Raw genomic sequence first — 23,837 nt, 5'->3', positions numbered from 1 at the left:
CACACTGAGGCCGGTCATGGTGGCTCATGCCTATACTCCCAGCGCTTTGGGAGGCAGAGGCAGGTGGATCACCTGAGGTCAGGAGTTCAAGACCAGCCTGACCAATGTGGTGAAACCCTGCCTCTACTAAAAATACAAAATTATCCGGGCGTGGTGGCGCATGCCTGTAATCCTAGCTACTTGGGAGGCTGAGGCAGGAGAATCACTTGAATCTGGGAGGCAGAGGTTGCAGTGAGCTGAGATTGCACCATTGCACTCTAGCCTGGGCAACAAGAGCAAAACTCTGTCTCAAAAAAACAAACAACCACATTGAAAGGCCTAGTAGTATCACGACAGGTACTAGGCAACATAGTTTATTAGTCTATAATTTGTCATAGAATACTGTCCTACACTTAAGGTTGACTTCATGGGTGTGTGACCTGTGCAGTCACACAGGGCCCTGTGCTCAGAAGGGCCCCACAGGTGGTTTAATGCTCTACTATTGCCATCTTGAAATACTTTCTGAATAAGCTGTCCCTTATTTTCATTTTGCACTGGGTCTTACAAATTATGTAACCAGCCCTTCCTATGTAAACTTGAAGTACTCCAGAATGCTGCCTTCTTCTTCTTCTTCTTTTTTTTTTTTTGGTGGAGAGTCTCACTCTGTTGCCAGGCTAGAGTGCAGTGGTACAATCTTGGCTCACTGTAACCTCCGCCTCCCGGGTTCAAGCGATTCTTCTGCCTCAGCCTCAGCCTCCCAAGTAGCTGGGACTCCAGGTGCACGCCACCATGCCCAGCTAATTTTTGTATTTTTAGTAGAGATGGGGTTTCACCATATTGGCCAGGCCGGTCTTGAACTCCTGACCTCGTGATTCACCTGCCTTGGCCTCTCAAAGTGCTGGGATTACAGGCATGAGCCACTGTACCCAGCCACCTCCTTCTTAAAGGCAGGGAATGTGTTGTTCATCTCATTACTGCTTCAGGTACAGAAGACAATAATTGAAAGTGAATTAATACTAGATGATAATATGCTTGAACATTTCCCGTTGGAATTATTTCATCAATTATTGCCCTGAAGACCATTTTACATTGATTGCAATGTTTGGATTTACAGTATCATGCATCAAAACCAAAAAGATTACTAACAGTAACCTAAGTGCATATACACTTTAAGCACTTCCTTTTTTAATTGAAACGTCCTCCATTCTTTGGTGGTGTAACCCCACCTAGTGGTGGTGGCATATTTTATCTTTTGTCTTTCACACTTTCATTCTCCTAAACGTCATACAGTATTTCACTAGCAAACAGCTTCTGGTCTAATTGTGCTTCATAACTAGGGTGATTTATGTCCAGATTTGCTCAGGACAGTCCTGATTTTTGATTCAGCAAAATTATTGCTAGTATCCCCTTTGTGGAAATACATGAAGACCAAATACATAAGAAGAGGCGAAGACTATTTGTTCAGAGTTTGCTATAACAAGGGAGTCAGCCACCATCACTTGTGTTTTGGCAGAGCCTCAAAGACAGGCAGAGGAGTGGGAAAACTTTATGCTGGGGAAAAGGGGAAGGTATGCCCTAACTGAAGACTTCAGGTATGCCCTAACTGAAGACTGTTGTCATAGGGAAGCTATAGGTGGGCTAACTAGAACTAGCAGAGCATCCTATGTGTTTGGTTGGGATGCACAGTTGGTTTTCTTTTTGGTCCTATGTTGACAGCAGTTCCAAAAATTAGAAAAGCTATCATTTATTAATAAAGTTCTTGCCATCTGGGGCCATTTGTTACGGGGGTTGTTGCTGGGTTCCTGGATTGTTTGCTAGTGATAGTGATCTAACTTCCTACATGTCTGACTTGTAGATGATATATTGGTTTTCTGGTCTGGTTGCTGCAGATTGTGAGTGAGAGTTCTATTTTTGCATATGGTCTGGCCATTTTTCATTCACATGTTCAGTGTCTTCCTTTTATCTCTCAAAAAGGTTCTAGTTTGGACAATGTATGACCACTGTATGTATAGTAGGAACGTGGAGAAAAAGATGAAGTTTGCATGTCAGAGGATCCTTACTGAGATGCAAAAATGAGGCTGCCTGCTTGCCGGGAGCTGGAGACTGAGTTCTGTTCTGTTATGTTCCTTTCTTTTCTTTTTCAAGACAGGGTTATATGGTTTGGCTATGTCGCCACTCAAATCTCATCTTGAATGGTAGCTTCCATAATTCTTACAAATTGTGGGAAGGACCCAGTGGCAGATAAATTAATCATCGGGGCAGTTTCCCCCATACTGTTCTTGTAGTAGTGAATAAGTCTCATGAGATCTGATGATTTTATAAGGTGTTTCCTCTTTCGATTGGCTCTAATTGTGTCTTGTCTGCCACCATGTAAGACGTGCCTTTACTCTTCCACCATGATTGTGAGACCTCCCCAGCCATGAGGAACTATAAGTCCATTAAGCCTGTTTTTCTTTATAAATTACCCGGTCTTGGGTATGTCTTTATCAGCAGTGTGAAAATGGACTAATACAGAGCATCCCACTCTGTCGCCCAGGCTAGAGTGCAGTGGCATGATTTCAGCTCACTGCAACCTCTGCTTCCCTGGTTTTTTTGTTTTTGTTTTTGTTTTTTTGAGACGTAGTCTTGCTCTGTCGCCCAGGCTGGAGTGCAGTGGCACGATCTCAGCTCACTGCATCCTCCAACTCCCAAGTTCAAGCAATTCTCTGCTTCAGCCTCTCGAGTAGCTGGGATTGCAGGTGCTCACCATCACACCCAGCTAATTTTTTTGTATTTTTAATAGAGATGGGGTTTAATCATCTTGGCCAGGCTGGTCTTGAACTCCTTACCTCGTGATCCACCCGCCTAGGCCTCCTAAAGTGCTGGGATTACAGGCGTGAGCCACTGCTTCCAGCCACTTCCCTGGTTTAAGCGATTCTCCCACCCCACCCCAGTCCTGAGTAGCTGGGACTACAGGTACATGCCACCACACCCAGCTTACTTTTGTATTTTTTGGTAGAGACAGTGTTTCATCACATTGGCCAGGCTGCTCTCAAACTCCTGACCTCAAGTGATCCACTCGCTTCAGCCTCCCAAACTGCTGGGATTACAGGCGTGGGCCACTGCGCCCAGCCTTGAGTTTTTTGAGATTAAAAAAAATCTTTGATTTCTTTTATTTGGTAATGGCTAACAATTCCATTTTCTAATCAGGTTTATCATTCTTTGAGGTGATTGCCTCATTTGTGTTCCTAATCCTGAATAGAATGAAAATAATATTTTGAGCTTGGCATTTTATACATTCATTCTACAAATATTTATTGTCTCCTGTGTACCAGTTACTATGCCAAAGTCAAAAAAAACAGTGATGACCAAAACAGATGTGGCCTTGGAACTTATATTCTAGAGTGTCCCTTTAGAGAGGGACAGGAAATAAACTGGTAAATCAATAAATATTTATTTAGAAAACGAGAAGTAGAAGGATTTCATAGCCCACGGTATAGAATCTTTTTATTTATTTATTTATTTATTTAGAGACAGAGTTTCGCTCTTGTTGTCCAAGCTGGAGTGCAATAGAGTGATCTTGGCTTACTGCAACCTCCACCTCCCGAGTTCAAGCAATTCTCCTGCCTCAGCCTCTCAAGTAGCTGGGATTACAGGCGTGCACCACTATGCCCAGCTAAGTTTTTGTATTTTTAGTAGAAACGGGGTTTTACCATGTTAGCCAGGCTGGTCTTGAACTCCAGACCTCAGGTGATCCGCCTGCTTCGGCCTTCCAAAGTGCCGGTATTACAGGGGTGAGCCACTGTGCCCTACCTATTTTTTTTATTATTTTTTGAGACGGAGTCTCACTCTGTCACCCAGGCTGGAGTGCAGTGGCATGAGCTTGGCTCACTGCAATCTCCACCTCCTGGGTTTCAAGCTATTCAAGCGATTCTCCTGCCTCAGCCTCCCAAGTAGCTGGAATTACAGGCACGCACCACCATGCCTGGCTAATTTTTTTGTGTTTTTAGTAGACATGGGGTTTCGTTATGTTGGCCAGGCTGATCTCAAACTCCTGACCTCAAGTGATCCGCCCACCTCCACCTCCCAAATTGCTGGGATTACAGGCGTGAGCCATTGCTCCTGGCCTGAATCTCTCATATAGAAAGTTTTTAGTAAATAATCGTTAAGTAAATGAATGAAAATTGTGAAGTAAGTAATCAGAGTACTGTGATAGAAAATAACAAGGCCAGGTGCAGTGGCTCACGCCTGTAATCCCAGCACTTTGGGAGGCCGAGGCGGGCGGATCACCTGAGGTTGGGAGTTTGAGACCAGCCTGACCAACATGGAGAAACCCTGTCTCTACTAAAAATACAAAAGTAGCCAGGGATGGTGGCGCATGCCTGTAATCCCAGCTACTCGGGAGTTTGAGGCAGGAGAATCACTTGAACCCGGGAGGCGGAGGTTGCAGTGAGCCCAGATTGTGCCACTGCACTCCATCCTGGGCAACAAGAGCAAAACTCTGTCTCAAAAAAAGGGAAGAAAATAACAAAGAAATCCTTTTGTAGTTCCTAAGTGTGAAGAATGGGTGTTCATGCAGAAGGGTGAGATGTGCTACCCTCAAACCTTGTTCTGTGCACATTACCCGTCTGACATGGAAAAAAAAGAAGAAAATAAAAAAGGGAGACTACCTCAGTCCCTGGTCAAGGGAGGTCTTTCTGAGAATGTGACAGGTAAGGACTTTAAGTATAGCAGGAGCCAATTGTACAAGGAGAGTGGGAAGAGTTTCAGGTAGAGAGAGAATCATGTGTGCCAAGACCTTAAGCAGAAAAGAAGTTGACCTGTTCTAGGAATGGAAACAAAGAAAAATAAGCTTCTTTGTTGTTTCAACCACCATTATTTCAGCTTTCTGTCATTCAAAACCAACATTAATTTGAACAAATATAGGTATTTGGAGGAATTTTAAAAGTTGAGTCTAAGACTGATGCAGAAGAGAAAATGACAGAAAAGAGCCAAAACATTCCTGAATAAGAACCTGGTATCATTAACATTTTTTAAAAAACACTATTGAGGTATAATTTACCTGTAATAAAAAGGGTCCATTTTAAGTGTATAACTCAGTTATTTTATTTATTTATTTATTTATTTTTAAAAGATGGTCTCAGGCCAGGCACGGTGGCTCATGCCTGTAATCCCAGCACTTTGGGAGGCCGAGGCGGGCAGATCACCTGAGGTCAGGAGTTTGAGACCAGCCTGACCAACATGGAGAAACCCTGTCTCTACTAAAAATACAAAAATTAGCCGGGTGTGGTGGCGCATGCCTGTAATCCCAGCTACTCAGGAGGCTGAGGCGGGAGAATCGCTTGAACCCGGGAGGCGGAGGTTGTGGTGAGCTGAGATTGCACCACTGCACTCCAGCCTGGGCCACAAGAGTGAAACTCCATCCCAAAAAAAAAAAGAAAGTCTCACTCTTGTGGCCCAGGCTGGGGTACAGTGGTGATCATAGCTTCACCGTAGCTTCAGCCTCCTGAACTCAAGTGACCCTCCTGCCTCAGCCTCCTGAGTAGTTAGGATTATAGGCATGTGTCACTGTGCTGGCTATTTTTTTTTTTTTAACTGGGTCTTGCTGTGTTACCCAGGCTGGTTTCGAACCCCTGGCCTCAACGAATCCTTCTGCCTCAGCCTCCAAGAGTGCTGGGATTACAGGTGTGAGCCACCATGCTGGGCAAATTTTTTTTTAATTGAGTTAAATTTACATAGCATAAAATTCACCATTTTATTCATTTTAAAGTATACAATTCAGTGGCATTTAGTATGTTTACAGGGTTATGCAGACATTACCACTATATAGTTCCAGAACATTTCTTTAGCCCAGAAAGAAACCCTGCAACTATTAAGCAGTCACTTCAGTTTTCCCCTCTTCCCAGCCCCTGGAAACCACAAATCTACTTTTTGTTTCTATGGATTTGCCTATTTTGGACATTTCATATAAATGGAATTATACAATATGTGACCTTTATTGTGTGACTTCTTTCACTTAGCATAATGTTTCCAAGGTTTCTCCATGTTATAGCATATATTAATACTTTATACCTTTTCGTCGCTGAGTACTATTCTGTGGTATAGATATATCCCATTTTAGTTATCATTTCATCACCTGATAGACATTTGGGTTATTTCCACTTTAAGTTTCAGTTCTGTGGGGTATACAGTACACCCAGGAGTGGAATTGTTATGGAGCAAGGGGCTCACTGCCTGATAGGCATAGAAGCCAATACTGAGGCAGGAGAATAGGGTGTGGAGACAGGGAGCCTTCACTTCAGCCTCTGATTAGTCACAGGCCAAGTCTTTATTTGCATAGAGTGTAACTTACTTCAGCTTCCAATTGGTCGGGGGCCAAGTCTTCGTCTACATAGGGTGTAACCAATAGGAAACTTCTAACGGGTACTTAAACCCCAGAAGATTTTGCAACCAGGAGCTCTTGAGCTGCTTGCTCAAGCCCGCTCCCCTCTGTGGCATGTACTTTCGCTTTAATAGATTAGTGCTTCATTGCTTCATTCTTTTGTTGCTTTGTTTGTGCATTTTGCTCAATTCTTTGTTCAACACACCAAGAACCAGGACAACTCGTCAAGACCTGGACAACCTAGTCAAGACCCTCCACCAGTAACAATACCATGGCACTTGTTTTTGAGAAAATAGAAACCTTTATTGCAAAGTTGACTTGCCATGCTCAAATCTGTCTCCCTGAGCTGGAGAATGGGGACAGGTTTTATAGGCAGATAGTTACAATGAGGAAGATAGGAAAACGCAATAAGGTAGGCCAAGCGTGGTGACTCACGCCTATAATCTCAGCACTTTGGGAGGCCCAGGCGGGTGGATCACTTGAGGTCAGGAGTTCGAGACCAACCTAACAAACATGGTGAAACCTCATCTCTACTAAAAATACAAAAATTAGCCGGGCATGGTGGTGCACACCTGTGGTCCCAGCTGCTTGGGAGGCTGAGGCAGGAGAATCACTTGACCTTGGGCGGTGGAGGTTGCAATGAGCTGAGATCGCACCACTGCACTCCAGCCTGGGAGTAAGACTCCATCAAAAAAAAAATGGAAAAATGCAATGAGATATGATCTGATTGGGTCGTGCTGAGGGTCCTTGGCTCTTAAGTCTGTACTGCAACAAAATAGGGTACTCCTTGTTTCTGAGTTTGGTCCCTGTTCCTTGATCCAAGTACTTTGGTTCTGCTTGTGACCAACTTTTTCATTCCTCCTGGCTCCTAAGTCACCAATGGGGCACACTTGGCTCATCTGGGCATGCCTAGGTTATGTAACTTGCAACCTGGGGGTTGGCTGCACTGAGAAATCACTCAGAACTTTGTTACACAAAGGTTGAACCAGATTGAATCGATTCTGCTATTACAGAATTGCTGGGTCACATAATTCAGTATTTAACTTTTTGAAGAATCACTGAACTGTTCCCTCCAGCTGCTGCAACATTTTACATTTGTACCAGCAATGTATTGAAGGTTCAGATTTCTCCATATCCCCCCCAACAGTTAATTTCTCTTTTGTTTTTTAATTACAGCCATTCTAGTGGGTGTGAAGTAATACCTTTTTCTTTCTTTCTTTTTTTTTTTTTTTGAGACAGCGTCTCACTGTGTCACTCAGGCTGGCATGCAGTGGCTCAATCATGCCTCACTGCAGCCTTGACCTCCTGGGCTCAAGTGATCCTCCTACCTCAGCCTGCCATGTAGCTGGAACCAACAGATGCACGCCACCACACCCAGCTAATTTTTTCCATTTTTTGTAGTCATGGGGTTTTGCTGTGTTGCTCAGGCCTGCCTTGGCCTTCCAAAGTGTTGGGATTATAGGTGTGAGCCACCTCGCTCAGCCACAATCAAATGATTGTCATTTTGATTTGCATTTTTGTAAAGTTAATTTCTTAATGATTGCCCAGGAAAGTAAAATTAACATCTTAATTTATAACAATCTAGTTGAATTAATACCAACTTAGTTTCAATAGTATACAAAAACCTTACTGTTATATAGCTTTATCTCCCCTCCCTATATTGTTATTGTCATATATTCAGCTTTATACATTGTGCCCATCAGCATAGATTTATAATTACAGTTTTATGTAGTTGTATTTTTTTTTTTTTTGAGATGCAGTCTCGCTCTGTCACTCAGGCTGGAGTGCTGTGGCACGATCTTGGCTCACTGCAACCTCCGCCTCCCAGGTTCAAGCAATTCTCTGGCCTCAGCCTCCTGAGTAGCTGGGATTACAGGCACCTGCTATTATGCCTGGCTAATTTTTATATTTTTAGTACAGACGAGGTTTCACCACGTTGACCGGGCTGGTCACGAACTCCTGACCTTAGGTGATCTGCCCCGGCCTCCCAAAGTGCTGGGATTACAGGCATGAGCCACTGCATCTGGCCTATACTGACTTTAATATTTACCTAGGTAGTTACCTTTACTAGAATTCTTTATTTCCTCATATGGTTTCGTTATGGGATCTTTGGAGTGTTGCTTTTCTGGCTGGTAACCTCTGTGGCTGGTGGCGCCTTTGCCCGAGTTTTGCTTGTGCCCACTGGGCTCGTTCCACCCACTCGGCCTGGCAGGCTGTGCTGGGCTCATGCTACCAGCCTGGATCTCATGCTTGCCAAGGACAAGTCAGGCATGGGGCATTGAGGTGTGTGTGAATGAGTCAGGCATGGAGCTGACTCTGGGGTCTGGCCACTGCACAGTCAGACACCTTGGCTGCTGCAGAGGGGCAGGCAGCTCCAGGTGCCAGCACGGGCTCTGACTCTCTGTGAGGCTGCAGCTGGATAAGGCGCATGGCAAGCAGCTTCCACAGCTGGCATTGGGGAACACTGGTGCCTGGCAGCTTGGAGAAGCCAGGAACCACAGGGCCTCAAAGAGGGAGTCACAGCCCTGGCCTGGGGAGCTCCCAGGTTGGGGCTCCCCAAAGAACCATAGATCTTCTCTTCACCCACAACATGGTGAGCAAGGGGCATGTTTCAGCCCTGTTTGTGTTACAACTCTTTTAGCCTCACCATTTGGTGGGTCCCAAGTTCTTGTCCTGTGACCAGGAAGAATGAGGTACTCAGACAAATGGAGGGTGAGCAAGCTTTATTGAGCCATGGAATAGCTCAGAGGAGACTCCCAGGAGGCAGCTCCTTTCCACAGCCAGGGTGTCTGTTCGAGTGTTCAGCTCACAGCAGAGGGTAGCTCCTCTCTATAGCTGGTCATCCCAACAAGTGTTCTGCTCTCAGCAGAGAAGGTAGCTCCTCTCTACAGCTGGTCGTCCCGTGGTCTGTTCAGCTCTGGCTGATCCCAGGGCTTTTATCGGCCTCAGAGGAGAAGCAGCCATGGGCAGGCCCGGGAAGGGCACCACAAGTTCCCACTCCAGACCACAGGATTGGCAGCCCGGCCCCCAGCCTTCAGGACCTCCCTGGCCTGAAGGTGGGGCCTCACCAGTTACCTGCCCTCTTCTGCCCAAGGAGCCTGTCTGCCTCCTGCTGCCGTCCATGGCGCCCAGGCTGCTTGCACCAAGGGGCACCTGCAGGCCAGTGCTGAGCTGCCCTCAGCTCCCCTTTGGCTTCCCCCTGACCCTCATGGGCACCCACAGTCCAGAGGGGGCTGAGGTGACAGGGGCCTGGCATGTCAGGGCTGCCCAAGCATGTGCACACCCGGTCACGCTGTGACAGCACCCGGGCCCAGCCCCAGCCCCAATTTCACTCTGAGATAGGAGCGAGTCCCAGGAGTGGGGAGAGGCCAGGCAGTGGGAACAGACACCCCCGAACCTGTGGGGAGAAGGGGGCCTTCCCTGGTTCTCCCTGGTGCAGACTGCAGAGACGCCCAGGTCCTGTGCCTGGAAGGGCGGGGCTCCCACCGGTTCCCTGGAGCGTGCTAGCAGGCCTGGCTGCGCCTCCTCACAGCCTGGAGCGGGGGCTCCAGGTCCTCGCTGGGCACCTCTCTGCCCAACCCTCTGCACCCAGCCGGCTTCTCCCCCACCGACGGGCAGCCCCGCCTGGCCCCATCGCAGAGACCCCCAGGGCGGCGGGCTTTGGTTGGGGGGGTTCCCGCTTGTCCCTGGCTCCTGCCGTCTCCGTGGAGCGCGGCACCGCCTTGGACCCAGCTCCACCTCCTCCCCGTGCCCTCCCCACGAGGCCTGGGAGCGAGTCCTGCCTGGCTGCGCAAGGGTAGGGGTCGCGCAGTTAGCTGCCTTTGGGATGCAGAGCACAGGGGACCCACCGCCGCCACTGCTGCTCCTGCAGCCGCTCCTGCTGCTACTGCTTGCGCCTTCCTGCTGCAGCTCGCGCAGTGGCAGTGGCCGTGTCCTTTCATTTCAGCCTGACGTACTGACTCTAAACCTTTTCGTGTAGAGCAGGACTACTAGTGAAGAACTCTTAGTTTTTATTTATCTGGGAATATCTTTATTTTTCTTTTGTTTAAAAAGAAATTTTAAATTATAGTTAAAAACACATAACATAAAATTTATTATGTTAACCATTTTAAGTGTACAGTTCAGTACTGTTAATTGTATTCACATTGTTGTGTAAGTAACATATCTATAGAAATTTTTTATCTTGCAAAACTGAAACTCTATACCTATAGATCAATAACTCCCTATTTCCTGCTTGCCCCGGACTCTGGCAACCACCATTCTACTTTCTGCTTCTATAAATTTGAGTACTTTACAGAATTCATATGAGTGGAGTCACACAACATTTGTCCTTTTGTGATTGGCTTATTTCAATTAGCATAATGTCCTCAAGGTTCATCTATGATATAGCATGAGAGAAGAGTTTTTTCTTTTTAAAGGCTGTATAATATTTCATCATTTGTGTGTGGCACATTTTCTTTACCCATTCATCTATCTATGGACATTGTCCACAGATAGACGCTTTTCTTTTTTTTTTTCTTTCTTTTTTTTTCTTTTTTTGTTGAGACAGAGTCTTGCTTTGTCACCAGGCTGGAGTGCAATGGTGCGATCTTGGCTCACTGCAACCTCTGCCTCCCAGGTTCAAGGAATTCTCCTGCCTCAGCCTCCTGAGTAGCTGGGACTACAGGTGCGCACCGCCACACCCAGCTACTTTTTTTGTATTTTTAGTAGAGATGGGGTTTCACCATGTTGACCAGGATGGCCTTGATCTTTTGACCTCCTGATTCGTCTGCCTTGGCTTCCCAAAATGCTGGGATTACAGGCCCGGCCTGCTTCCATTTTTTTACGCTTGTGAATAGTGGTGCAATGAACATGTGTGTTCAAATATTTCTTTCAGATTCTGCTTTCAGTTCTTTTGGACATATACTCACAGGTGAGATCCCATAGGTGCTAGATCCTATGGTAATTCTATTTTTAATTGTTTGAGGAACCACCATACTATTTTTCATAGCACCTGTACAATTTTACATTCCCACCAACAGTGCACAGGTCTTTCCATTTCTCCACATCCTCACCAACACATGTTATTTCTTGGTTGTGTGTATCTCTCTGTGTGTGTGTGTGTGTGTGTGTGTTTTAAATTATGGCCGACAAAATGGGTGCAAGGCGATATCTCATTGTGTTTTTTTCTTTGATAATTAGTGATATTGAGGATCTTTTCATATATCTGTGGGCCATTTGTATCTTCTTTGGAAAAATGTTTTCATGTCTTTGACCATTTTAAAATCAAGTTTAGAGTGTGTGCATATGTTTTGGGAGATGAGGTCTTGCTATGTTACTCAGGCTGGTCTTGAACTCCTGGCCTCAAGTTATCCTCCTGCCTCCACCTCCCAAAGTGTTACAAGTGTGAGCCACTATGCCCAGCCAGGTTATTTGTTTTATTATAGTTTTTTTTTTTCTTTTTCTTTTTTAAGAGCTAGGATCCCACTCTATCACCTAGACTTCAGTGCAGTGGCACCATCATAGCTCACTGCAGCCTTGAACTCCTGGGCTCAAGCAATTTTCCTGCTTCAGCCTTCTGAGAATCTGGGGGTACAGGTGTGTGCCAGTATGCCCAGCTAATTATTTTTTTTGCTGTAGATACGGGTTCTCACTTTGTTGCCCAGGCTGAGAAGTTCTCTCTATATTTTGAATATTAATCTCATCAGATATATGATTTGCAAATATTTTCTCCCATTCTATAGTTTGCCTTTTCACATTATTGGTTATGTCCTTTGATGCACGGAAAGTTTTAAGTCTGATGTAATCCCATTTGTCTATTTTTTTCTTTTTGTTGCACATGCTTTTGGCATTGTATGTAAGAAATTATTGCCAAATCCAATATCATAAAGATTTTCCCCTATGTTTTTCATGCAGGAGTTTTATAGTTTTAGGTCTTACGTTTTCCTTTCACTTTTTCTTTTAATTTTTTTTTTGAGACAGGGTTTCGCTCTTGTTGCACAGACTGGAGTGCAATGGCATGATCTTGGCTCATTGCAACCTCCACCTCCCGGGTTCAAGTGATTCTCCTGCCTCAGCCTCCTGAGTAGCTGGGATTACAAGTGCCCACCACCACGCCCAACTAATTTTTTGCATTTTCAGTAGAGATGGGGTTTCACCGTGTTGGCCAGTCTGGTCTCAAACTCCTGACCTCAAGTGATCTGCCTGCCTTGGCCTCCCAAAGTGCTGGGATTACAAGTGTGACCCATCGTGACTGGCCCTCCTTTCACTTTTTAAGAATCATTTTGCTGGACATAAAATTCTTTGTTTGGAGAGTTTTTTCCCTTCTTTCTACACTTTATGTTATTCCAGTGCCACCTAGCCTCCATGGTTTCTGATGAGAAATCAGCTGTTAATCTTATTGAGCATCGCTGGTATATAATTAATTGCTTCTCTCTTGTTACCTTCTGAATTCCTTCTTCGGCTTTCAATGGTTTGATTATGGCCTGCGTGATGGCTTATGCTTGTAATCCCAGCCCTTTGGGAGGCCAAGGCAGGAGGATTGCTTGAGCCTAGGATTTTGAGGTTACAATGAGCTATGTTCTTGCAACCACACTCCAGGCTGGGTGACAGAATGAGACCTTGTCTCAAAAAAAGTTTGATTATGATTTGTCTCAGAAGGAATCTCTTTGAGCTTATCCTACTTGTGATTTGCTGAGGTCCTTGGTTGTGTAGAAACGTTCTTGTTTCTTTGCATACCTATTTTTCTGTTGTTGAAAACTGGACATTTTAGGGTTGTGTTTTGTTTTTGAGATGGGGTCTTGCTCTGTCACGCTGTAGTGCAGGCTGTTGTACAGGAGTGTGATCACAGTTCACTGCAGCCTCGACCTGACAAGCTCAGCATTCTCCCACCTCAGCCTTCCAAGTAGCTGGGACTACAGGTGTGCACTACCATGCCTGGATAATTTTTCTCTTTTTTGTTTTTCTGGATTTTTTATAGAGATGGGATTTTGCCTTGCCCAGGCTGGTTTTGAACTCCTGGCTCATGTGATCTGCCCACTTCAGCCTCCCAAAGTGCTGGGATTATGGGCTTGAGCCACTGCCTTGGTCTTTTCCTTTTAGAGGGTGGGTAGGGGGATGGAGTCTCCCTCTGTTGCCCAGGCTGGAGTGCAGTGACACAATCTCGGCTCTCTGCAACCTCCACCTCCCAGGTTCAAGAGATTCTTCTGCATTGGCCTCCCAAGTAGCTGGGATTACAGGTGCCTGCCACCATGTCTGGCTAATTTTTGTGTTTTTAGTAGAGATGGGATTTCACCATGTTGGCCAGGCTGCTCTCAAATTGCTGGCCTCAAGTGATCCTCCTGCCTTGTACTCCCAAAGTACTGGAATTACAGGCATGATCCCAGGCCCTCAGTCTGTTTTTGACTTCTGCTGATCAATATATTACCTTTGAGATATCCATGTTTTGTGTATATCAGTAGTTCATTGTTTTTATTACTGAGTATTATTCTATTTTATGATTATGCCACAATTTGTTTATCTATTTGCCTGTTCATAATTGTTGGGTAATTTCCAGGCTTTTTTCCTACATTTTCTTTTTTTTTAGAGATAGGGTCTCACTATGTTGCCCAGGTTAGAGTATAGTGGCTATTCACAAACACAATTATAGTGTACTACAGCCTCGAACTCCTGGGCTTAAGTGATTCTCCTGTCTCAGCTTCCCAAGTAGCTGGGACTACAGGTACACACCACTGCGCACAACTCTCTAGTATTTTTAAGTGCATATTTATTCATATTACATTACCTTATATATCTGAATCATTTTTCTTTACGCACAATTGGTAATTTGCATTCAGTGACATTTCTCTTTTTCAAGAATATTTTTGTTGTTGTTAATTTTATACTTTAGACACCAATCCCATGTGTGCAGTGTAAATGTGAATTCAAATCATATATGTAACCATGGTCCTGACCTGGAACTCTGATTTCTTTTGGGAAATTTCTTTTTTTTTTTTGAGATGGAGTTTCACTCTTGTTGCCCAGCCTGGAGTGCAATGGTGCGATCTTGGCTCACCGCAACCTCTGCCTCCTTGGTTCAAGTGATTCTCCTGCCTTAGCCTCTTAAGTAGCTGGGATTACAGGCATGCGCCACCACCCCTGGCTAATTTTGTATTTTTTGTAGAGATGGGATTTCTCCATGTTGGTCAGGCTGGTCTCGAACTCCCAACCTCAAGTGATCCTCCCACCTCGGCTTCCCAAAGTGCTGGGATTACAGGTGTGAGCCACCGTGCCCAGCCTCTCTCTCTCTCTTTTTTTCTTTTTTTTTTTTTTTTGAGATAGCGTCTTGATCTTGTCACCCAGGCTGGAGTGCAGTGTCATTATCTCAGCTCACTGCAAACTCCCCCTCCCAGGGTCAAGCGATTCTCCTGCCTCAGCCTCTCGAGTAGATGCGATTACAGGTGCCCACCACCACACCTGTCTAATTTTTCTTTTTTGGTATTTTTAGTAGAGATGGGGTTTCAGCCTGTGGCCAGGCTGATCTCAAACTCTTGACCTCGGGTGATCTGCCCGTTTCAGCCTCCCAAAGTGCTGGGGTTACAGGCGTGAGCCACTGCGCCTGGCCTCTTTTGGGGAATTTTGTTTTTTTACCCAAAGTGAAGCTTTTTTGAAATGTTCATTTGCTTTTTATATCTCTTTATTAATCATAAACCCTGCTTATACATGGGACTGATCCATAAGATTCCTGTAATCAATGCCATATTTTCCTTGCTTATGAGGTTTCAGTCTTTGACTCTGTTCCCTACTTGGACAATAAAGTCCCAGTTGGCAATTGTTCGATCCATGAGTAGTTACAATTCCCTCAAGGGTTTTTCAGCTCTGCTTCACTGATTCCTCTAATTTGGGTTTATGAAACTAGGGTAATCCCACCTTTTAATGAATAAGTTTACTGTTTATTTTAAAAATTATTTTTATTTTTGTTTTTGAGTTGGGATCTTGCTCATATCACTCAGGCTGGTGTAGATTGGTGGGATCACAGCTCACTGTAACCTCAAATTCCTGGGCTCAAGTGATCCTCCTGACTCAGCCTCCCAAGTTACTGGGAATACAGGCATGTACTACCACACTCAGCTAAGTTTTTTAAAAATTTTATTTTCGTAGAGAGAGAGTTTTACCCAGGCTAGTCTTGAACTCTTGGCTTTAAGTGAGTTCAAGATCCTCCTGCCTTGGCCTCCCAAAGTACTGGGGTAACATGTGTGAGCCACCATGCCTGACCTAGTGTTTATTTTTTAATGTTGCTTTTTATGTGGCATTTATTTGTGTTTGGCACTGGATGGAAGAAAGATAAATTCTGTGTCAATTAGGTTTATTGACACAGATATTCAATCAATATTGACTGAATTTCTATGTAAGAAGATTGAAGATATTGCTTTCCTGCTTTACTGCATATAGGGTTGCCAAGATTGTACCAAGATCACATTTTTTTCCTTTATACTATGATTCTATTTTTAAATTCGTGAATAAGGTGAGAGGTATGAGCCAAAGTTTTTGTTGTTGTTGTATATGGCTGTTTAGTGGTTCCAGAACAGTTTGTTCTGGAAAAAAATATAGCTTCTCCATTAAATTGTCTTTGTATGTTTATCAAAAAAATTAATTGACCACATATTTGTGGGTCTATTTCTACATTCTTAATTTTGTTCCATTTATCTATGCATCTATCTCTCCTTTCATGAATATCACAGTGTTTTGATTGTGGTAGCCCTTAGTACATCTTGAAATCAGGTAGTGTGAGCCCTTCAACTTTGCTGTTTTTCAAAATTGTCTTGGCTATTGAAATTCCTTTGTCTTTCCATATAAATTTTAGAATATGGTTAAGATTTCTACAAAAATGCTAATATTGTTTTAATTGGATTGCATTGAACCTATAGATCTGTTTTGGAAGAACCGACATTTTAACAATATTGAGTCTTCTAATCCATGAACATGATTTTTTTTTTTAGGTTTTTAGATTTTATTTAGGTTTTCTCTTTTCTCTCTCTCTCTCTCTTTCTTTCTTTCTTCTTTCTTTTTTTTTTTTTTTCTTCTGGGTCTTGCTCTCTCACCCAGGCTGGAGTGCAGTGGTGTGATCATTGCTCACTGTAGCTCAACCTGCCAGGCTCAAGTGATCCACCCAACTCAGCCTCCCAAGTAGCTGAGACTACAGACACACCACATGGCTGGCTAATTTTAGCATTTTTTGTAGAGATGGGGTTTCACCATATTGCCTAGGCTGGTCTCGAACCTCTGGGCTCAAGTGATCTACCCACCTTGGCTTCCCAAAGTGCTGGGATTACAGGCATGAGCCACCGCATCTGACCTATTTAAGTTTTCTTTTATTTCATCAATGTCTTGTATTTATCACATACAGATCCCGGAGATATCTTAATAGATTCATTCCTAAGTATTTCATGATTTTTTATGATATTATAAGTGGTACTGTTTGGATTTTTTTTTTTTTTTTTTTTTTTTTTTTGAGACAGAGTCTCACTCTGTCACCCAGGCTGGAGTGCAGTGGTGCGATCTGGTCTCACTGCAACCTCCACCTCCCAGATTCAAGCTATTCTCCTGCCTCAACCTCCCCAGTAGCTGGGATGACAGGTGCCCCCCACCATGCCTGGCTAATTTTTGTATTTTTAGTAGAGATGGGTTTTCACCATGTTGGCAAGGCTGGTCTCGAACTCCTGACCTCAGGTGATCTGCCTGCCTTGGCCTCCCAAAGTGCTGAGATTACAGGCATGAGCCACCGTGCCTAGCCTACTGCTTTGTTTTTAACTGGCAATTGCTAGTATATGGAAATGCAATTAATTTTTGTGTGCTAACCTTTTGTCCTCTCTTTGCTAATAATACAGTCTATGTAGACAAAATTGATTACTTCATTTCCAGCCCATAAATATTTCTTCTTGCCTTATTGTGCTGACTAGACATAACAGAGAAGAAAAACAAGGTGCAACAATGAAAACAGGAAGATTAAGGGTTTGCCCTATGACTTCACTTCTTTGATGGATCTAAGAAGAGTTTTTGATTTTTCAGTTTGTTTGGGTTTTTACTTGTAAGAACAGTTGCTACTTTTAGGTCTGTACGTGCTAAACCAGAAACCCTAACAGTTCAGTTTATACTTTTAAAACATAACACATATTTTATTTTACTTACGTATTTTATTATATTATATTTTTTTGAGGCAAGGTCTCGCTCTGTTCACCAGGATGAAGTGCAGTGGCATGATCATGGCTAACTGCAGCCTCGACCTTCTGGTCTCAAGTGATCCTCCCATCTCAGCCTCTTGAGTCACTTGGACTTATAGACATGTTTCACCATGCCTCGCTAATAGAACATGTATTTTAAAACAAAAATTATATTAACAAACACCATTTATTGTTTTTTATCCTGATCATTTCTTTCTCCCAAATTTTGTATTCCTTGTAGTTGAGACATTGCAACCGTTTTTTAAGTAGGATAAGAGACAGAGGCTATCTTAATTTTATGGTAATTCAATCATTACCACTGATTATGGTACCAGCTTTTAAAATTTTCGCAGGATAAAATATCAGATAAAGAATGTGAAATATGGTCCAGCACAGTGGATTACGCTTGTAATCCCAGCACTTTGGCAGGCCAAGGTGGGCAGATCACTTGAAGCCAGGAGTTTGAGAGCAGCCTGGCCAACATGGCGAAACCCCGTCTCTACTGAAAACACAAAAATTAGCTTTGTCTTTTCATATAAATTTTGGAATATGGTTAAGATTTCTGCAAAAAATGCTACTATTGTTGCATGGTGGCATGCGCCTGTAGTCCCAGCCAGTTGAACTGGGGAGGCGGAGGTTGCAGTGAGCTGAGATGGCATTACTGCACTCCAGCCTGGGCGACAGAGTGGGACTCTGTCTCAAAAAAAAAAAAAAAAAAAAAAAAAGGCGAAATAGCCTGTATTTCCTACTCCATCTCAGGGGGAATGCATGTGAGATAAGGTTTATGATTTTGGTAAAATCTGGACTAATATAAATAAAATCTGTCATGATAGTGTGGATCATTCATTCAGGAACCATTTATTAACCACCAGCTATTTATAGAATAGAAAGTATTGGAATATAAAAATTAATAAAATCTGTTAGTTTTATCATAATCTAAAGCAGGGGTGTCTAATCTTTCGGCTTCCCTGGGCCACAGTGGAAGAAAAATTGTCCTGGGCCACATATAAAACACACTAACACTGATGATAGCTCATGAGATGAAATAAAAAATTGCAAAAACAATTTCATAATGTTTTAAGAAAGTTTATAAATTTGTGTTAGATTGCATTCGATGCCGTTCTGGACCACATGTGGTCTATGGGCAACGGGCTGGACAAGCTTGATCAAAGGTGTTCTGTCCAGAATTGGTGGGTTTTTGGTCTCACTGACTTTTAAGAATGAAGCCACGGACCCTCGTGGTGTTACAGCTCTTAAGGTGGTGCATCTGGAGTTTGTTCCTTCTGATGTTCAGATGTGTTCAGAGTTTCTTCCTTCTGGTGGATTCGTGGTCTCGCTGGCGCAGGAGTGAAGCTGCAGACCTTCACAGTGAGTGTTACAGCTCATAAAGGCAGTGTGGACCCAAAGAGTGACAAACAGCAGAATTTATTGCAAAGAGCAAAAAAACCAAGCTTCCACAGTGTGGAAGTGGACCTGAGCAGGTTGCCACTGTGCGCTGGGGCAGCCTGCTTTTGTTCTCTTATCTGGCCCACCCACATCCTGCTGATTGGTAGAGCCAAGTGGTCTGTTTTGACAGGGTGCTGATTGGTGCGTTTACAATCCCTGAGCTAGACACAAAGGTTCTCCATGTCCCCACCAGAGTAGCTAGATACAGAGTGTGGACTGGTGTATTCACAAACTCTGAGCTAGACACAGGGTGCTGATTGGTGTGTTTACAAACCTTGAGCTAGATACAGAGTGCCGATTGGTGTATTTACAATCCCTGAGCTAGACATAAAGGTTCTCCAAGTCCCCACCAGAGTAGCTAGATACAGAGTGTCGATTGGTGCATTCACAAACCCTGGGCTAGACACAGGGTGGTGATTGGTGTGTTTACAAACCTTGAGCTAGATAGAGTGCTGATTGGTGTATTTACAATCCCTTAGCCAGACATAAAAGTTCTCCACGTCCCCACCAGCCTCAGGAGCCCAGCTGGCTCCACCCAGTGGCTCCCCCACCGGGGCTGCAGGTGGAGCTGCTTGCCAGTCCCACGCCGTGCGCCGGTCGATGGGACTGGGCGCCGTGGAGCAGGGGGCGGCGCTCGTCAGGGAGGCTCGGGCGGCACAGGAGCCCACGGAGGTGGGGGAGGCTTAGGCATGGCGGGCCGCAGGTCCTGAGCCCTGCCCCGAGGGAAGGCAACTAAGGCCCGGTGAGAAATTGAGCACAGCAGCTGCTGGCCCAGGTGCTAAGCCCCTCACTGCCCGGGGCCGGCGGGGCCGGCTGGCAGCTCGTAGTTCAGGACCCGCCGAGCCCACGCCCACTTCGGAGCTCGCGCCGGCCCACAAGCACCGCACGCAGCCCCGGTTCTCGCCCGCGCTTCTGCCTCCACACCTCCCTGCAAGCTGAGGGAGCCGGCTCCGGCCTTGGCCAGCCCAGAAAGGGGCTCCCACAGTGCAGCGGCGGGCTGAAGGGCTCCTCAAGTGCCGCCAAAGTGGGAGCCCAGGCAGAGGAGGCGCCGAGAGCGAGCGAGAGCGAGCGAGAGCTGTAAGGACTGCCAGCACGCTGTCACCCCTCAGTGTGACTGGCCAAGCACATAAGGAAGATAGTTGATGAGTATTTTTTTTTCACCTCAAGATAACTGAGTATGTAATGAATATTCTGATAGAGATATGTACAAGGTACAATGGGAGTTTGGTAATAGCTGGTTTAATTAATTAGATAATCTGTTAATTGTATGTCTAGCTTTAACCTGTGAACCCTTTATGAATCTATGAACCTATACTGCATCAGGCAAATCCAGTTGGGTTTTTGTGTTTTTTTTTTGTTGTTGTTGTTGTTTATTTTTTTGAGACGGAGTTTCACTTTTGTTGCCCAGGTTGGAGTGCAATGGAGCAATCTCAGCTCACTGCAACCTCCGCCTCCTGGGTTCAAGTGATTCTCCTGCCTCAGCCTCCCAAGTAGCTGGGATTACAGGCATGCACCACCACCCCTGGCTAATTTTGTATTTTTAGTAGGGATGGGGTTTCTCCATGTTGGTCAGGCTGGTCTCGAGCTCCCGACCTCAGGTGATCTGCCCGCCTCGGCCTCCCAAAGTGCTAGGATTACAGGCGTGAGTCACCGCGCCCGGCCCAGTTGGTTTTGCCTTCATACTAATTCTCCTGTTCTACTCAGCATGTGATCTCCCTGCCGACAAACTTGTTTCCCTTTCACACGTTCGGTGCACGAAATAGCCAGAATGAGATTTTAAAAATGTAAATCAGATTAAGCTACTTTTTTGCTTAGAACTCTCCAGTGGTTTCTCATCATATTAGGATAAAAATCCTTGCCAAGGGTCTACAGGGCCCATATAAGCTTACCCTGCCTCCTTCTCTTCCTCTCAGCACTCTCTCACCCTTTTCCCCTGTGCTTTAGCCACAAGAGCACAGTAGTCTTTTTTTCTATTCCTTTAACACAGCAAGCCTCTCTGTACAACTGGGCCTCTGAAATTATTGTTCCTACTTTCTGAAACATTCTGCCCGCAGACCTTCACATAGCTATTGTTCAAATTTCTACTTAAGTGTCATTTCCTCAGCTTGGCTTTCTCTGATCACTCCGTCTCCAAGTCTTTCCCCATCCCCTTCCAAGTACTTATGACTGCCTGTCATTAGTATATTTACTTTGTCGTCTGTCTTTCTCACTGTAATGTAAACAGGCTTGTGGGGACTTTTCCCAAGGTTTGGAACAGTGGCTCATATATTCTGGCTGCTCAGAACATATTGGTTGAATGAATAAATAACTTTGACACAACCGCTCATAGAGCTTATCACTGCTTGAAGTTATCTTTTTCCTGTACTTTGTTATACTTTATTGCCTGTTCCTCCCACTCACCCTACTAGAGCAGCAACTTGTTTGCCTTGTTTATTTTTATATCTCTGGAGTCTAGAGCAGTTCTTGGCCTATAGCAGGGGTGTTGTCAGTAAATACAGCAGTCTCATCCACAGTTTTGCTTTCACTGGTTTCATTTACCTGAGGTCAATCACAGTCCTAAAATGTTAAATGGAAAATTTCAGAAATATACAATTCATGAATTTTAAATTGTGTGCCACTCTTAGTAGTGTAATGAAATCTCCTGCTGCTTACTTCATCCTGCCTGGGACATGAATTATCTATCCCCTTGTCCAGCATATCCGTGCTGTCTACGCCACCTACCTGTTAGTCACGTAGTAGCCATCTTATCGGTTATCAGATTGACTGCAGCATTATTGCAGTGCTTATGTTCAAGTACCCATTATTTTACTTAACAATGGCCCAAAGTTCAAGAGCAGTGAATACTGGCAATTCAGATATGCCAAAGAGAAGCCATAAAGTGCTCCCTTTAAGTGAAATGGTCAAAGTTCTTGACTTAAGGAAAGAAAAAAAAACCATATGAGACTGCTAAGATCTATGGTAAGAACCAGTCTTTTATCCGTGAATTTCTGAAAAAGGAAAAAGGAATTTGTGCTAGTTTTGCTGTTGCAACTCAGACTACAAAAGTTATGGCCACAGTGCCTGATAAGTGCTTAGTTAAGATGGAAAAGGCGGCAGAGCACAGTGGCTCACGCCTGTAATCCCAGCACTTCGGGAGGTCAAGGTAGGTGGATCACTTGACGCCAGCAGTTTGAGACCAGCCTGGCCAACATGGCGAAACCCCAACTCTACTAAAAATACAAAAAATTATCTGGGCGTGGTGGCATGCACCTGTAATCTCAGCTACTCCGGAGGCTGAGGCAGGAGAATCGCTTGAACTTGGGAGGTGGAGGTTGCAGAGAGCTGAGATGGCGCCACTGCACTCCAGCCTGGGTGACAGAGTGAAACTTCTTCTCAGAAAAACAAAAACAAAAACAACAACCACAAAAAAAAAGTGGAAGAGGCATTACATTTGTGGGTGGAAGACACGAACAGAAAACGTGTCCCAATTGATGGCAACATGTTGAGCCAGAAAGTATTGAGCCTATACAAAGACTTCAGTGAGGGATTCCCTAAAACGAGTGATACCAAGCCACTTACTGCAAGTAATGGATAGTTACACGAATGTAACAATAGATTTAGACTGAAAAATATAAAAATCACTGGAGAGGCTGCATCTGTCTCTTCATCTTATCACATAGGCATTTTATCATCATACATCATCTCAAAAAGAAGGGTAAGTACAGTACAATAAGATATTTTGAGACAGAGAAAGACCACATTTACATAACTTTTATTACAGTATGATTGTTCTATTTTATTATTACTTGTTAATCTCCTACTGTGCCTGATTTATAAATTAAGCTTTATCACAGGTATGTATATATAGGAAAAAACATAGTACACATAGGGTTTGGTACTATCCATTGTATCAGGCATCCACTTGGGGGTCTTGGAAAGTAGCCCCTGCAGATAAGAGGTACTACTGTATTTGTTAAATGAATGAATGGATGAGTAAGACATCGTATTCACTTCTTAAAGATCTTAAAATCTAGAGAGGAGAGAAACATTGCTGTAGGAGAGGATAAACAAAGGACTGTGAAATCTCTGGAGAAATTGAAATCAGGAAGGGAAGGGCAAATCGCAAATGTCAAGCCAGAAGCATCAAGTTAGATTTGTGCTTTGAGATGAAAACCCCTTACAAATCCCAAGTCAGGGAATGCAGTGGTTCTAGAGCCAACTCTAAAGAAAATTTGACACATGGGAAATACATCCTACTGGATATCCAGATTAAAAGCGTTCAGTAGAGACTGGTGCAGTGGCTCAGGCCTGTAATTCCAGCACTGTGGGAGACTGAGACAGGCAGATCGCTTGAGCCCGGGAATTCGAGACAAGCCTGGGCAACATGGCAAAAACCCCATCTCTATTAAAAATACAAAAAATTAGCCAGGCGTGGTGGTACATTCCTGTAATCCCAGGTACTCAGGAGGCGGAGGTGGGAGGATCACCTGAGGCCAGGAGGTAGAGGTTGCAGTGAGCTGTGACCATGCCACTGCACTCCAGCCTGGGAAACAGAGTGAGACCCTGTCTCAAAAAAAAAAAATAAAATAAGAAATAATAAAATAAAATTAGCTGGGCATGTCGGGAGGCTCAGGTGGAAGGATTGCTTGAGCCCAGGAATTCGAGGTCGTAGTGAGCTCTATCATGCCACTGCACTCCAGCCTGGACGACAGAGCAAGACCCCAGCTCCTTAAAAGAAAAGCGTTGAGTAAATACTTGTTGATTAATTCCATTTCTGGAAATAATCGGATTTATGAAAGAGGCCCTGCCCACCTCTTTGATATGGACTTGTACTAATGAACTACAATTCCCAGCATGCGTCAGAATTAGGGCCGTAGAGTTTTTTAAAATATGGA

General features: G+C 44.4%; 1 protein-coding gene and 1 non-coding gene across 2 annotated transcripts in view; one reads left to right on the top strand and one right to left on the bottom strand.

Moving 5' to 3' along the window:
* The window catches only part of NVL (nuclear VCP like), a 549,783-nt gene that overhangs the window by 109,265 nt on the left and 416,681 nt on the right, over positions 1-23,837 (bottom strand). The window lies entirely within an intron of this gene.
* On the top strand, positions 4,494-4,592 carry LOC129024084 (small nucleolar RNA U13). Its single transcript, XR_008497025.1, has one exon. It is a non-coding gene; the product is annotated as a small nucleolar RNA U13 (small nucleolar RNA).

This window comes from Pongo pygmaeus, chromosome 1 (genome assembly GCF_028885625.2).
Source record: "Pongo pygmaeus isolate AG05252 chromosome 1, NHGRI_mPonPyg2-v2.0_pri, whole genome shotgun sequence".
NCBI lineage: Eukaryota > Metazoa > Chordata > Mammalia > Primates > Hominidae > Pongo > Pongo pygmaeus.
The sequence above is the reverse complement of the archived record's forward strand: the minus strand, read 5'-3'. Positions and strand labels throughout refer to the sequence as shown.